The sequence below is a fragment of the Protopterus annectens genome, chromosome 15.part0 (assembly GCF_019279795.1).
Source record: "Protopterus annectens isolate FY-2018-M chromosome 15.part0, PAN1.0, whole genome shotgun sequence".
Lineage (NCBI taxonomy): Eukaryota > Metazoa > Chordata > Ceratodontiformes > Protopteridae > Protopterus > Protopterus annectens.
The window spans coordinates 669,752,290-669,768,135 of record NC_056749.1 but is presented as its reverse complement, the minus strand read 5'-3'; the positions used below and the strand labels follow the sequence as shown (position 1 = coordinate 669,768,135).

At 42.6% G+C, this 15,846-nt stretch overlaps 1 protein-coding gene across 1 annotated transcript in view; it reads right to left on the bottom strand.

The window, feature by feature from the left end:
* TSPAN6 (tetraspanin 6) overlaps window positions 1-15,846 on the bottom strand; it is a gene marked incomplete in the record, with an annotated part of 833,747 nt that overhangs the window by 50,950 nt on the left and 766,951 nt on the right.

The following is a 15,846-nucleotide window of genomic DNA, read 5'->3' as shown; positions in this document are numbered from 1 at the left end:
CGTCGGAGTCGCTGTGGCTATCGTGGTGGTATGTGGTTGCTGTTGTATACCCTGTATCAGAGGTCTTCTACAAAGACTGGTTGATACTGCTGTTACGAAGATGATGATGACTGGTGAAAGTGAATACATTGAAATGTGATTTTTTGCAAATGTTTTGAAGTTTAAAAGTTTGCCTTGCAAATGAAGTAATGTATGCAAAAAAAAACTTAGTTTTTACCATATATTGCTGAAATAAAAAGACAAATAAAAATGTTTTGCGGGGGGGGAAATGTTAAGAGAAAAAATTTTAAAACATACTGTTATTTGTCTCTTTCTCCCATCTAGCAAAATGAATATGCTATTTGCTGAAGTGTTGGTAAGAAAAGGCCATTGAACCATGTTTATTAAAGATGGGCTTTACCTATGATAGATGTAGTTTGCTTATGAACTTGAATAACATCTGTTTTCTATACTTCTGAGTAAGAGTTAATTTACTGAGGCAGGCTGTGGAAAATTCCAGCTACCACTGTTGAACTAAGTATACTGTAACTTTTAGAACGTTCTACACTGTGGTTTTGAGGTAAACATTCTACACTAGCTGTGGTTTTGAGGTAAAGCATTCTTTTCTGAGGTAATTTGTGATCCTAGATGTTTTTCATAGCCAACTGTCAGAAATGTAACAAAAGCTATTTTGGCTAGTGACCGGAAGCTATAAAAGTTGATGTCAATAAACAAACTGATCAGATTGAGATCATCTTGGCCAACATGCTGCTGTAATCTGGTTAGCTGCAAATAAAGAAGTTTTTCATCACCTGAGGCAGATGTGACTCGCTTGAATTTTTTCTTCTGACAGTTAGAGAGGGGACAGAACCAACAATGGGGGACATCGTGGTCTGGGCCTAAACAAGTGATGCAGTATGAATGGAAGTCTCGGGTGTGGGATCTGCTATTCGCAGGCGACACAATTGTTAACTTTTTCAGACATCTGTTAGTGCAAGAAAAAAAGGATCCCCAACGTTGTACTTAGCTTTAGACGTTTTCAGCTGTAATTCTAACTCTGGTAACGACCGAACGGCACACTTGCGAACTGCTTCTGCTACGGGCGTGTTTTCAGCTGTAATTCAAACTCAGGTAACGACCGACCGGCACACTTGTGAACTGCTTCTGCTACGGGCTCCACGGCAAGAAAGACTGATGTAATAGCGTTGGCTGCCTTGCTTTATAGCACTGATGACCTGACGTCAATCAATACGCGACAGCGGCTGACGCAGAAAAACACTGACTCTGGTATTCGGGCTAGCCGAGGGCTACCACAGCAGGGTTAACCCACAGGTGATGACTGCAACAGTGAAACACGAAGAACATCAACACAAATGCTAAAAGCAAAAAAAAGGATAAGACAAAAAAACACACAAAGGGGCACTTATCTGAACAGCTAGATAACCAGCAACGACTCGGGTGGTCATGCCAATGTTCAAAGATGGTATTTGAACTGGCAGTGAAAAAGTTCAGAGGATGATACATCCAGACGATAACTTTATGCTCTATGCCTTGTGCGGTGAGCATACGTGTGACATATGGAGTATCGATAACCTAAAAGGTTTTGGCACACTGGCAGAACATTGGGCCGCCCTTAGCAAGGGAACCCTCATGTTAAGAATTCTACAACAGTGAAATGTAAGGACATCAATGAATTTCTCCTGCCTGACATTAAGTGTCAAGATGGGTAGTGTCAAAACAAAGTATATGTGGATCCTGGGGTGTGTGTTTTGTGTCCACATTCGAAGCACATTTAAAAACATTGACCGTCTGCCATAATGTCCACCATCACTGTAAGCTGAGCACACACACACAAAGAATGTATATATAAACACACACCATCCTAAATCCTATGAAATACTATAAAACTCTATAATACTATAAAGTACTGTAGAGTGCTGTAAAAGTGAAAATGAACACACTTACAACAGTATGAGCTAATAAACTAGCTACCTAACCTTAACTTTAATTTTAAATTCTAACTATACACCCAAAACTGGAGAGAAAAATCTCTTAGAGCGAGGAATGAACTGTAATTAGATACCAACAAAAATAGGATACAACACTAGTGAGCCCTGAAACCCGAATTCTTCAGGTGGCAAAAAGAGATCATAAGTACTGAAGTGGAGTAGAGGGAATCATGGGTAGTGGAAGAGTCTGTACTCCTGAACTGAGAAGCTTCAGAGTCAGTGCCTAGGTCGGATCAAATCAATTTGACAACCCATAGTTGAATTGGCTGAACCTGACAACACTGGCTCTGTTTTTTTCTGTTAATGCTTGTGAGAATTTCTGAATAGCCAGTGATAAGTTGGGGTAGTTCGCTTCATTGTTATTCGGTTTCTGCATTATAAGTGGTACATTTTGGATTATTTTCTGCTTAAACTCTGAGCTTTGGCCAGCTAAGACCTACATGCAATCAACTGGACGTATAAGTGAATTTAAGTAAATCTTTATCTGCACTTTTTTTCAAATACAGCAGCATTTAAATTGATTTGTGTTGCATTGAATACTATCTAGCTGGAAGTTGTGGCTCTGTTTTTTCAGTTAGTTCCCCACCCACCCTCCCTGCTTTTGTTTTGGTGTTAATCTTAGTGGTTTTGAAACTGCCTGCCTCTCTTGTAAATTTGCATTTGGATACTTCTCCTGGGACCATCTCATTTGCTCACCGAAAAAAAAAATTTGCAATTTTTTCATCTGCTTTTACTGTATTTGTGTTTCTTCCTACTTTATTTTGTTTTTATGTCATCTTAAAAGTACTCAATTGTATTTATTACTGCTTGGTGTAACTATCATTCTAAGCCTTTTGGTTTAAGCACTTGGGCTTCAGACCAGTTTTACATTAAGAAGGTTTGTGGTCTGCACTCTTGTGGCAGGACAGGTAGCTTACATCCTTCTAAGTTGGGAACTGCTGATTGAAGACTCATTTGTTTGTTATTCTAAAAGTGTATTAGTTCTGGTTTAAGCACTTGGGCTTCAGGCCAGTTATTTTACATTAAGAAGGTTTGTGGTCTGCACTCTTGTGGGAGGACAGGCTGGACTCTACCCTTCTGAACTGGGAATTTCTGGTTAAAGGCTTATAGTGCCTGCATTTCTGAACTGTTTCTTTCTGAAATTGGTGCACCTCGTTTGCTGTAGCATAGACTAGATCTAGGCCTGCTGAATCTAGCTTTGTTTGTATAACTTGAGCACTAATCCAGGCATTTTTTGGAGAAGGTTCCCCTGCACCCCAGTGGCAGGAGTGTGCAGTTAGAACTTCTCTGATTGTAAGACTACAGGAACAGGGCTCAGTTTTGAGATTTTTTTACTGGTTAATTGGGTAATTTGTTTAAAAGCCTTTTCTGATAGCTTGTAGTCATCTAAAGCTGTTTTGAGTGTATTTTTACTAGTTGTAGTCATTTAAAGCTGTTTTACATGTTTTTTTTTTTACTGTTTTTGCCTTATCTTTTAAAAAAAAATGTCCTTGTTTCCCACCTTTCTAAGTTAGCAAAGTCCAGTTTTCAGGCTACTGCTGAATTCAGGGCTGTATTACAATTTTCTGAGTTGCCCATACCTTACTTGGATAGAGGGAGGTTTCACTGTTCACCTGTGAAAGAGGGAGCTTTGAGCAGCCATCTGTCCCTGGAGGAGTGGTTCCAGCCCATAAGTTAGTAGTTTATAGGCCATTTTGGGCTAATTTCTCTCTCTTTCATTTCCCTGCTGTAAAAACCGCATTTGCACGGTTTTGCACATCCGGGCAGTGCCGGTTAGCTACGGCTAAATTTATCGCGGCTCCACCAAGTCTCCTCTTCAGTTTTTCCCTTGAAAGTAGTCCAACTCTCAACCTAAGCACTTAAAAAGCATCCTACAGTCCAGCACTTGCTCAGACCTAATAGCAAGCACTAATATACCCGGACACTTGATTGCCCAGCAGGGCAAGGCTCATTATTCACATCTCACCAACTAAGCAGCTCACCCTACTATTCAGGCATGACCACAGGGCAATTTCAGGTATACTTTCCAGTCCAGATGGTGAACCTGGGTATTCTGGGGGAATGTTACAACTGCCTCATGTACACAGACAACCCTCTCCTCCTACCACAAAACATTAACATATGCGAGAGATGCAATTATATAGCTAAATTGGAGGCTAAGCTCTCTCCACCCAAGACTGGAACAGGCAGTCATGAGGAGAAGGTTAACACTTGCACCACACCTCCAGCCTCACACAGAAATACTAAACCAGCACTGGCAAAAAAATACACATAAATACACAAAATCATACACGGAGGATCTAAACAAAAACCTGCAAAAGCATCACAGACCTCCAAAGCAGACACCCAAAAAACCTGCACCTCCCATCACAAACCAGACAACACACAAAACACAAAATCAGTGTGCCGCACAATCACAGCCCATAAGGCGAAATAACATACCTAACACACTAGTAATAGGCGACTCTATAGTCAGGCACACTGACGTCCCACTCACTAGGCTGGACAAGGAGAAGGTTACTGTTAGCTGCCTGTCGGGAGCCAGAATCCGCCACATAACACAAGCACTCAGGACACTCCAGAACAAGTACAAATATGACTCTGTCATTGTTCATGTTGGTGTGAATGACCTGAGATGCACCTCCCTGGACTACATGAAAAGTGACATGGAAGAGTCAGCCTGGGACAACATGCTCGACAAGCCTCGTTGCTTCACAAGAGATGGCTTGCACCTGTCACCCCTAGGCTTTCGAATACTAGCCACAGCTCTTGCTGCCCCCCATAGTGCCTTTTTTAGGCAAGGCTCAAAAGTCAAACCCACCTCCGTAAACAGCGAAAATAAAAAAAAATGAGGGTTATGCTACTCAACGCCAGGAGTTTAAATCTCACAATCTATGCGCTTGAAGCACTCCTCAGTATGGAGAATGTTGACATCTGTGCAGTAACTGAAACCTGGTTCAAGGCTCCACAGAGCACCCCAGCACTACCGGGCTACAACTCATACCACACATTTCGGCCACAGAACATGGACCAAAACACAAAAGGAGGGGGTGTATCTATATTAATCAAGGATACCTACACCTCCAGGTTAGTGGTGCAGCATGATACCTCCGGGATTATCCATGTGCAACTGACATCAGGCAAATCTGCAATGCAAACTGTGGCCTGCTACAGATCACCCTCCATGACCCAGGACCACCACTCTGCCTTTCTGGAGACAATGGAAAACATGAAGGTCCTACCGAACACACTGATATTGGGCGATTTCAATTACCCTACCGTTAACTGGGAAAATTACTCAAGTACAAACTCCCAGGTCCAGTGCTTCCTGGAATTTATCAACTCAAATGCCCTGGATCAGCTGATAAACTCCCCTACCAGAGGTGAAAACATATTGGACCTGGTCATCGCCAACATGGGCGACAGGTGTTCCACACCAGAAACCAACCCATCACTAGTTAGATCAGACCATAAACTGATCACTCTTGATGTCCACACCACACCACACCACCACCTCCAACCAAGGAAACCACAGTGAAAAACTTTTCTATAGCAAACTTCACCTTACTTAAGACAGAGGTGGTAAGTTTCACAGCCCCCACGCTGAAGGATAACACTGTCCAAGATTGCTGGAACCTTTACAAATGCACTCTGAGCACCTACAAGGATGCATGGCTCGTTCCATCCCTAGCAAAACCAAGACTCACTCCCCTAAGAGAAGGATACCAGTCTCCTGCCATAAACAGGCTATACAACAGGAGGAGGAGGAAACTAGTTCAGAAAAAAAGCAAATCCCAAGAAGGAAAGACATCCCTGATCAGTATCAGTAAGAAACTAAGGTCCCTCATAAAATCCTCCAAGGCTAACTTCGAAAGAAAAATAGCCAAGGATTTGAAAGATAGCCACAAAGCCTTCTTTAGCTATGTCAAGAATCTAAGTGGCAATTCGCAGATATGCTCTGAGCTAGTGCAAAATAGCACAAAATATACTGAACCCACTGATATTGCCAACATCCTGGCAGATAGATTCAGTGCAAACTTCACCCCCACTCACCCCCAAAAGGGCCCACAACAATACCGGAAAAGTGTAGTGTCCCGGAAATCACAGACGCAGGTGAAAACAGCCCTTTCAAAAGACAAAAGCACAGCGTCAATGGGGCCAGATGGTGTCCCAGGCTGCGTCTTGCATGAACTACAGAACAAACTAACCCCCCACCTAAACACACTGTTCAACCTCAGCTTCTCCACAGGCTACATGCCCACAGAATGGCACACAGCAATGGTTATTCCGCTCCACAAAGGAGGGGCCACAACTGACCCTGGTAACTATCGCCCCATAAGCCTGACTAGCCTGGTCTTCAAGGCTATGGAGCGCATCATCATGGAACTCATTAACAAAGACATTGGGAACCTCCAAACACTTGACCCGACCCAGTTTGGCTTTAAGGGCAGATCATGCCTACTAAACCTGGTTGACTTCTTCGAGACAGGCCATAGATGAGGGGAAGGTAGTTCACACAGCCTACCTTGACCTCGCCAAGGCTTTTGACACCATTCCCCACTTGGAAATTATATAAAAACTCACCAGCCTGAACATAAACCCCTATGTCATGAGATGGGTTGCCAACTGGCTTACAGACAGAACTCACATGGTAAGAATAGCGGGCTCCAGGTCAGACTCTAAACCAGTCACAAGTGGTGTCCCACACAAGGCTCTGTCCTGGGACCCCTACTGTTCGGCATATACTTCTCAGAAGTGCAGGCAAACACAGAGGGACTATGGCTAACCAAGTCTGCCGATGACTGCAAACTGGGAGCCATAATTGACTCTCCGGCTGACACGGACATTCTCCAAAAGGGCCTTACTGAGATGGACACCTGGTGTCAAAGTCATGGTCTCAAGCTAAATACCAAAAAATGCATAGTCATCCCGTTTGGGAAAAACAAAACACCCATGAATTACCACATAGGTGGCAGCCCCCTTAATACAGAAGAGGTAATAAGAGATCTGGGGACCAAGGTAGATAGTAATCTCTCCTTTGACAATCAATATTGCCAAAGTAGTTAGGAAATCCTTCTATGTAGCCCATCTAATTACTAAAGGGTTCGCATCTAGAAATAAAGAGGTTATAGTGCCCCTCTACTTGTCACTCATCAGACCCATCATAGAGTACAATGTCTCATTTGGGATGTACCTCACAAGACACTTCCAACAGCTGGAAAGACCAAAAAAGTACCTCAACAAGAGGATTACTGGCCTCAAACATATGTCCTATGCAGCCCGACTGGAAAAACTCCAGCTGTACTCAGTTGCATATCACTTACTCAGAGGTGATCTCTGCCTGACTTACAAAGCCATGTCCAACTCAGAATTGATGGACATGCTCCACCTAAAGAAATCCAAGTCACTGTGAGCCACTCGCTCTAGTGAGCTAAACCTCGCCACAATAAATAGAACATGCTGGAGGGATAGATTCCTGTCAGAGACTCCCCATACTTTGGAACAAAATTCCTAACTACATTAGGCAGAGCCCCTTACCAACACTCTTCAAAAGAAACCTTGACGAGTTGATGGGTAACAGAAAATACACCCCTGGGATCACTTCACTGGCTCTTCTTGACAGAGACTCAGTTAATTAATCAATGGGGCAGCGAAAGCTGACACACTGGCTAGGCTTTAAATGCCCTCAGGCAGATAGCCTAGTACTTACCTATGAACCTATATGATTCACCAGACAGAGAAGCGCCTTCTTCACAAACCCAAGCACTGGAATCTGAAATGGTGTTGAGTCAAAACTGATCAAACAAACCATCAAAAATTTCCTCAATTCTGGCCAAATGAATCATGAGAATAGTAGAGGTCATGAAACTTGGACTTCTGAGATGTTCCCTGACACATGTTAATACCTTGCTAGAAAAGATCAGCAAATGTTCCTTGCAACTTTCCACTTTGTCCTGAGGAAGAAAGGCCATCATCAGGGTTGTGTCTAGTAGACATCCCACAGAGCACTACTGTGGCATGGAACAAAACTATATCTCACTATGTTCACTTGAAAATCCAGATACCCGAAGCCAGAGAATGTCAGCCTCTGAAAAAAATCTGCAAAAATAAGGATATCACATAAATATGGGAAAATGTGAGTGCTTTTCTACCTGCAATAAGCTATTAAAAGGAGACCAGCATTTTGTAAACACTCCGAGTTGATTAACCAAACAAGGCAAAAAGCTGACTTTTATAATCTTGTGAGACAGCATCTGATCTAGGATACGAGGAAGAAGGGAGGTTCAATTAGGCAGATGTAGGGTGATCCCCTCGCAATGTCAGCTATAACCTTTTAGAATGATTCTCAGGAACCATTTTTCTGAAGTTATCTTGTGCACTGTAGAAAATGAAGACTTAGACTCTGACAGTTTTATGGGGCTGTCAGGGTTTGGAGAGGGAAACACCCAACAAGGCATTTCTTCTGTTTTCTTAGACTGTCCTTGGTTATGGGAGGACCCGTCTTTCTTATTTGAACCTCCCCGTCACCACTTTTAGATATTTTGCTCACCTGTGCTTTACTGGGAACTCTTATTCCATTTCCTGAAAGAGGAACCTAAGCTGGAGGAAAGTTTCTATTATTCACTGGAAAGGAGGCTTGAAAAATCTGTGTAGTCCCTTAAATGAACTTCTCCCCCCCATCAAAAGTTTTAAGGATATCAGCAGAAGGAGGCCCAAACACGTTATCCAGGGAAGCATTAAGAATCTAAGCTTTGTTATCCACTGGTAAATTCGGAGAATGCAGCTAGGCAAATCTTCTGATGACAGACCCAATGGCAGCTGCTCTAGATACAGCATCAGTGTGTCATAAGCATAAGTGGGGTCTGGGGCATCATATACAATTTATTTGCTCTTCATGGAGCAGATGACAGTTAAGGAAACTGCTGGCTGCCAAAAAGCATCCTCTATGGCTGATAACAAAGGTGAAGCAGCTGCAAGTTAAACATCAGATTTAATGGCCTGCCTTTACTCATCCAGCTATGGAAAACAATGTCCTTTTTTGGTTGTGAAATACAATTCTGAAATAAGCTGACGTTCATATTTTAACAACAAATTTTAACATGCACACTGGCAGCTTGCTCCCAGATTTGTGCCATCAAACCACAGGCTTAGATGGTGCAGATCTGGGTGGAGGAAGTGGGGGAGAGGAGAACACACTGGCCACTGTGTCATGCAAATACAGTATATACCTTCTTTGAGTCACCCAGGGTATTTTTAAACTGCAATGGTGCTTTCCACTGCATTAAACCAAAAATCACCAGCTATTACGAGATGAACTATAACTTTTTCCAGTGCCTGTTGCACTTTGGGGGCATACTGAAGCAATAATTGTACTGTTATGCGCAGTTACTAACCCCAAACAAAGACAGCCCAGAATTGCATTAGCCTATTGCACTGTGAATGCACCTGGTAGAAACAAATGCCAGGCAAGACTGAAACATCATGGATTACACATACATTTTTAAATACAATTTTCAATGAAAACAAAAATTTTGAAAGCCACTATACATTCACTTACCACAAATCTCAGAACAGAGACCATGTCCTTGGAAAACAGATACCTGGCAAGGATGAAGGAATAGTTTCACTCTACTCTGCCCTTATTAGAATTATATTGAATACAATGCCCTGTTTGGCATGCATCTAACCAGACATTTAAAACAGCTGGAACACCCACAAAAGTTTCTAAACAGGAAAATTCAGAGCATGTATACCCTGTCTTACAATTATCCCCTAATGTCACTGTCTCTGTATTCACTCTCCTACAGGCTGCTGGCAAGGAATCTTTGCCTGGCTTACAGGGATTCTTCAAATCCAGCGCCGACAGATCTGTTGACACGTGCAAAATACAGCACCAGAAACACTACATTCAGGGATATGAACTTTACATGTGACAAACGGAACATGCCGGAGACAAAAGGGTACTATGGAATGGGCTCCCCCTCCATGTAAAACACAGTTCATCCCTGCTCTACTGAAACAAAACCTTGAAAACTGAATGGGTAATCGTAAATTTACCCCTAGTATGGCCACCACCCACGAACAAAAGTATTATTCTAACAGCCCCTACAAATCCTCAGTTACCTCCCATGCCCCCCTGCATAAACACCCATGATATTCAGGACTCAAATGATTTGGGGTGTTGCCAGGGTGTATAAGAGGGAAATCCTTCCCCCAATGTTCTGGGAGGGAACACGTGGGGGGGTAGGGTTAAGGTGGTACTCCTGGTGGGGGGTGGCAGGGAGGTGCTTGGAATAGTCACAATTTCTCCTTTCTGGGTCATAGAACCCTCCATATCTAATCTGCAAGCCATGCTGCCATTTATTTTCTGAAACTTGGGCCCTTTATCCCCTGTGTTGCTAGAATTTTTCCTGATGACAGAGAAAGGGCAAGGGCTTTGTGGATAGTTTCCATAATACCTAGGTGGTGAGGAAAGATAAAGTTCTTAGATTTAATGAGTTTTCATTTTTCTCAAGTTTTTGGAACCCTTTTCTCTTTCGGCAGGTCTAAAGAGAAACTCCTTGCCCAAGGGTACATTAATGAGGTTTACTGAAACATGTTCTTGAGAGGGGTGGATCCCTCAACCAGGCATGTCTCCTCATCACAGACCCCACTGCCATACATGATGCATCATGTGCATTACAGCCACATCTGAGTGGGTGCCTGGATACGTGGAAGCCAACAATGGCCAGTTCCTGGTTGTCCCTCGAGGGTTATACCCTGAATCCCCTCTGACTTAATTTTTTAGTTCTTCTAGAGACCCATGGTATTTGAGCATGTTGGACTGGCTATTGAGCACTCTCATGTTCAAGGTAACAGAAGTGTAAGTTTTCTTACCAAAGAGGTCTAGCATTCTACTTTCTGTCATTTGGCAAGAGGTTATTGGAAGCAAGCCTAGGGTTTCCCCTACCAGACTCCAGAAACACCACAGCTGGGTCTGCCATGGGGTTCTTGTAAAAGGGATTATTATGGGCATCCAGCACCTTAAAGAAGAGGTCTAACTTCCATGGAACAGGGGGTAGGGAATCAAGACGAGGATGTGTCAAATACGTCATCCAAGATAACTTGCACTGGAGGGACAGCCAAAGGTCTGAGTTCTGATAGGGTCAGAAGCCCTCTGTAGTTGCTCCGAGCCTGGGAGAACTCTCTCGACTCCCATCTGAAGGCCTCTTTCACTCTATGTAGTGTTCCCCAAACAAACGGTCCTCAGGAGGCAAAGCTGGGGACAAAGCATCTTCAAAATCTGAATCAAGGTATTGGTGTGAGGGAAGGTGCCGTACATAAGCCAATTCCACTGCCTTCACCATCAGAATCATAAGAATCAGAGTCCCACTGGGGGTAAGATGTTTTCTTTTTCTCAGAGGAAGTTCCTGCCTCAAGATCTTTTTCCAAGGTAGACTGCTTGTAGTTCCTAAAAGTCCATGAATTCCTATGCCAGTCTGAAAAAGTCCATGGATGTGAACTGGAGGATTGGAAATGGCAACACTGAGTGTAGGCTCTGGCATCACAGGATGTCACTTTAGCCTAAGGGGCCTACATTCAGATCTGGCAGATGACAAGGCGACAGGATGCAGCTGGGTGGCCATGGCCTCGGACCAGATCCCAACAGCAGCTTTCCCACTAGTAGTTGGAGGGATTTCCCATTCACCCTCCTGAACTGAAGCAAATGCATCAAAGCCAGAGCCAGCACAGTGGCTCCGAAACAGACAGATGCTTGCTCAGTTTCAACTCATGAGGATATGGAAGGGGCTAACAACATGACAGCCTCCATACAGGCTGTGCCAGAGGTCTTGGGCCCAGCAGATGCTGATGTCGGGATCAGCAAATGCACATTGTGGAACACATACAGAATATGGCCGGCTACAACACTGCCTATAAAGCAATTTCAAACATGTACAGAAGAAAAGCCAGCACTACACAAGACAGAATCAAAGCTTACAACTCTGTTGCAATTAATACAGTCTTAAGACCTTCTTCTTCTGACGGCATATTAAATAATGCAGTGTTCACGTAGCAGACAATAACTGCCCCTTTGATAACACCCCTGAAAGCGGACCCAATGATCAGGGATCTAAAAATGCATGCTTACAGTAACCTGACCACCAATTGTCTATAATGGTGAGAAAATCATTCGAGATTACACAACTTATAAATAAGGGCATGGCATCCAGGTCCAAGGGTGTCAATGTTTCACTGTACTCCCATCCATGTGAAGCAAAGCTCATCCCTAACCCTATTCAAATGTAACATGGACCAAAAGGTAGGAAATCTCAAATTTACCTCTGGTTTGGCACCAATGTCCCTAATGGTCAGGTGCAGCCTGTGAACAATTGATGTTTACAAGCCTATATCATAACAATAAAATTATTTGCGGTATTGACACTTCAGAATTATTTTGGTTAATTTCGGGTTAAGCCTGGCTATCAAAAAAAAATGGCTCTTGTGCCAATAGCTCACTAACCACCTATGAAACTTAGGATGAGATCCAGTGGATATGGAGTTCCTCCTCCTGAAGAACCCCAGCTGTAGAAGGAACCTTTTATTTTTCTCCTCAACTTAGTGCTGATGGCTGCCAAATTGGGAAAATGGCACCAAAGGACTGATGGGCCAGCTATGGCTCTAGCTCAGAAATCAGAAGTGGTGAAAAAAGGATAATTTTTTGTTTACTTGTTATTGATCATATAACTTTCCATATATAATACAAAGAGACTACTGATTAACTCTGCCAAGAGGGAACCAATAACATTAATGACTAGACTACATCACACTGTAATAGGTCCCAGAAAACAGATAGAAAACAATACTTTTAGGAATAGTTAAAAATTAACTCCACCCCAGGTCTTCCATGAAGGGTACTGCTGTCTTCAGCAAGGAACAGAGCTTTCTCCTTTCCACCCTCTCTCGCACTCTATTTTATCATGCTGTCTAAACTTACTCCTCTTAGCTTTATCTTTCAGTTTTCCCTCTCTTGCTTTTTGGGCACTTCGCACTCTGACGTAAAGATGGACATCATTCCTTCTTAATACTCCCTCTTCTAGCTTATCTGACTCCACCATGTTTAAGCCAGTGGCTCCTGACCCATCCTCTAAGCAGCATCAGAGCCATTTCTTCACTTTTTGTCCATCATCTATCCTCTCCACCAATGCCAAGCAAGCAAAATTCCCCATGTTTTCAGCATCACCTTCTGAAAAAAATATCCGTCCATTTCTGCATTCCAACCACCAAACAAGGGAGTAATGCTACTGCATGTACAAAACATGAATATTCCCGGCTTCTAAATCATCACATCTCCAACACCAACCCCCTCCAAGGGCGAATATTTTCTATATTTGCTGGAGGGTTCTGAACCACCTGTGTAGCCATCGTATGTAGTGGTCCCATATACTGGGTATAAACTGTAGGTTGTGGCACATACTGATGGTGTCTTCCCAATCTTCCTCAGTAAGGACTGCTTTTTCAATAACTACTCATCTCTCCCTCAATTTGTGCATAGCTGCCTCATACCTGTTTGGCCAGTGTTTTATATAAGCTGCTACATGACAGCTTTTTGCTTTAACCAGGGCCTGCATTGCTAGTGTTATCTTCCTCTCTGTGTACAGCCCTGAACCACTGCTTATCCGCCTGCTTCAGCTGTTCAAAATTGAAGTCAAGTACCTCTGGTAAGGCCACATTTGGATGCAAAGCTGAGCCAGTCCATAAATACATAGAAACTACGCAGATACTCAAGCTGCATAAAAAAGGCCTTCTCCATCTGTTATACAAAGTAGGATTGTGCTATTTTCTCTGCTTTACTGCTGCACTACAGAATCACGTTTTGTTACAGACAACACTATTGTTCTCAGTGACATCACACTTGTGCTATCTCCAGTTACTGTTACTATCATATCACTACTGGAAATCACCACCCTTGATCCTTGTGTGCTACCTGTGAAAATTAGTAGTGGCAACATATGAGAAGAGTTTTATGCACAACTCAGAAAGGAAGTTGCAAGGGACACTGTATGGTACACAGTCTGCATTCTTTTCCTCACCATGCCTGCTAACACAGCAGAATTACTTTCTTTCAGCTCTGTGGCGGTTTCTGTGGCATGCAGTCATTGTTTTATGATGTTGCAGGGGCCTTCCTAAATATGAGCCTCACCACAGCAAAGCTGCAAGAGCAACATTCATACACTGGTAACATCTACAAGACAATTGGATAATTTTTTGTTATTTTTTGGAGCATACTAAGGGAACATGTGCTACAAAAGTTTTACTAATCGGCTGCTGCCAGTGAAATCCCAACTGGAAGAAATTTTCAAAAATATTTTTAAGAAAGTCTACAATGACACCTTAACACTAAGAAATTAGCTTGCCTCCGAGTTTGAGTTCTCATTCACTCAGACAACAAGAGACTGCAGTCACAGAGGGAATCTACTGCTCATCAAATTCAGAGTCAGGTTACTTTTTCTAATTAAAAGGACTAGTACCCAGACATAACCATCACGGTGATGTACAGTGGATTTTATATTATACAGAACATGCACGTTTTATAGTGATGAGCAGAGCACAATTTGCAAGCTACAGAATATAAACACAATATAGCACTTATGCAATTTATATATGTCATCAGGTTAACACATTATAACAGCTTCGAGTGCACAAGACACTGTGGAATATTTAAAGATAGAGGTCACTAGTCCCAGGAGTCTAGACACAAGTCAATTTTTATTTGTGCAATATATACTTACATATATTCCAAGTGTAATATTTATTTATTATATCTAAAGTCAGTATTTAATTCACTAAAGTGCAATATTAGACAAATAACTTGGGCATTTCAATTTGTAGTGGGTTTTGTAGTGCTTTAAATCGGGTAGTTAATTTACCTCGGAGGAGATTATTTTCGTATACGAGTGTTGGTAAATGTCTCTGCTCTTTCTGGTGGTGTGTATTGGGGAGTAGTATTGTATGTTAGTTACGTTTATTCCTCTACATATATGTGTGGTTTCACTTTCCTTTGTAATCTCAAGAATTGAGCTGATGCACACAATTTGTTTAGGCTACATGTGTGTAGCTCTAAATGACAAAGTTTAGTTTGACTTGACTGACAAAATGACTGGGTGGCTGAGGGTAACAGGGTGAATAAAAATAACATGCCCAGTGTCAATACCATTTCAGATTCACACCACTGTTTTTATCCCCCCTTTGCTGAAAGACTGATGAGCACCTTCTTCTGGTGTGAGTGGACAATGGGTATTAAACTACAGTGTGTCTAAGCTTCAGATGGTACAAATAAGCAGGTGTTCGACATCACTTTACAACTACTTAGGACTACTGCAGCAATCCTCTACCAATGGGAATGACTGGGAGCTGTGCAAAATATGACATCCATAGAAAGGTATTCTTCCTGCAGCTGCTGTGTGTGAAACAATGGGAAAGAAATAATGCAGGCATGACACTACTACTAATCCTTCAATCACCATTAGTGAATGGATGATTAATACAACATTACAAATATGCTAAGGACTGTTTTAACCTGCAGCTCCTGTGACTGAGTAGAAGATTGATATTATGGTGTGGGAAGGATTGCTTTGTTCTGACTTGCCTGCTGGTGCAGAGTGGGTGTACGCTTCACATTACACTACAGCTGCGGAAGGAAAAGCTGTGACCACATTATAACAGATATACGTGACTGGGGAAGAACGTTACACTACAGCTATGGGAGGCTTGTCTGGCTGGTTTTCCCTCAAACTACACATCTGCTATAAATGAACTACCACATCCATCGGAGCTGGCCTACCTGTGCCACATCTATCTCTGCACAACAGGAACGCCT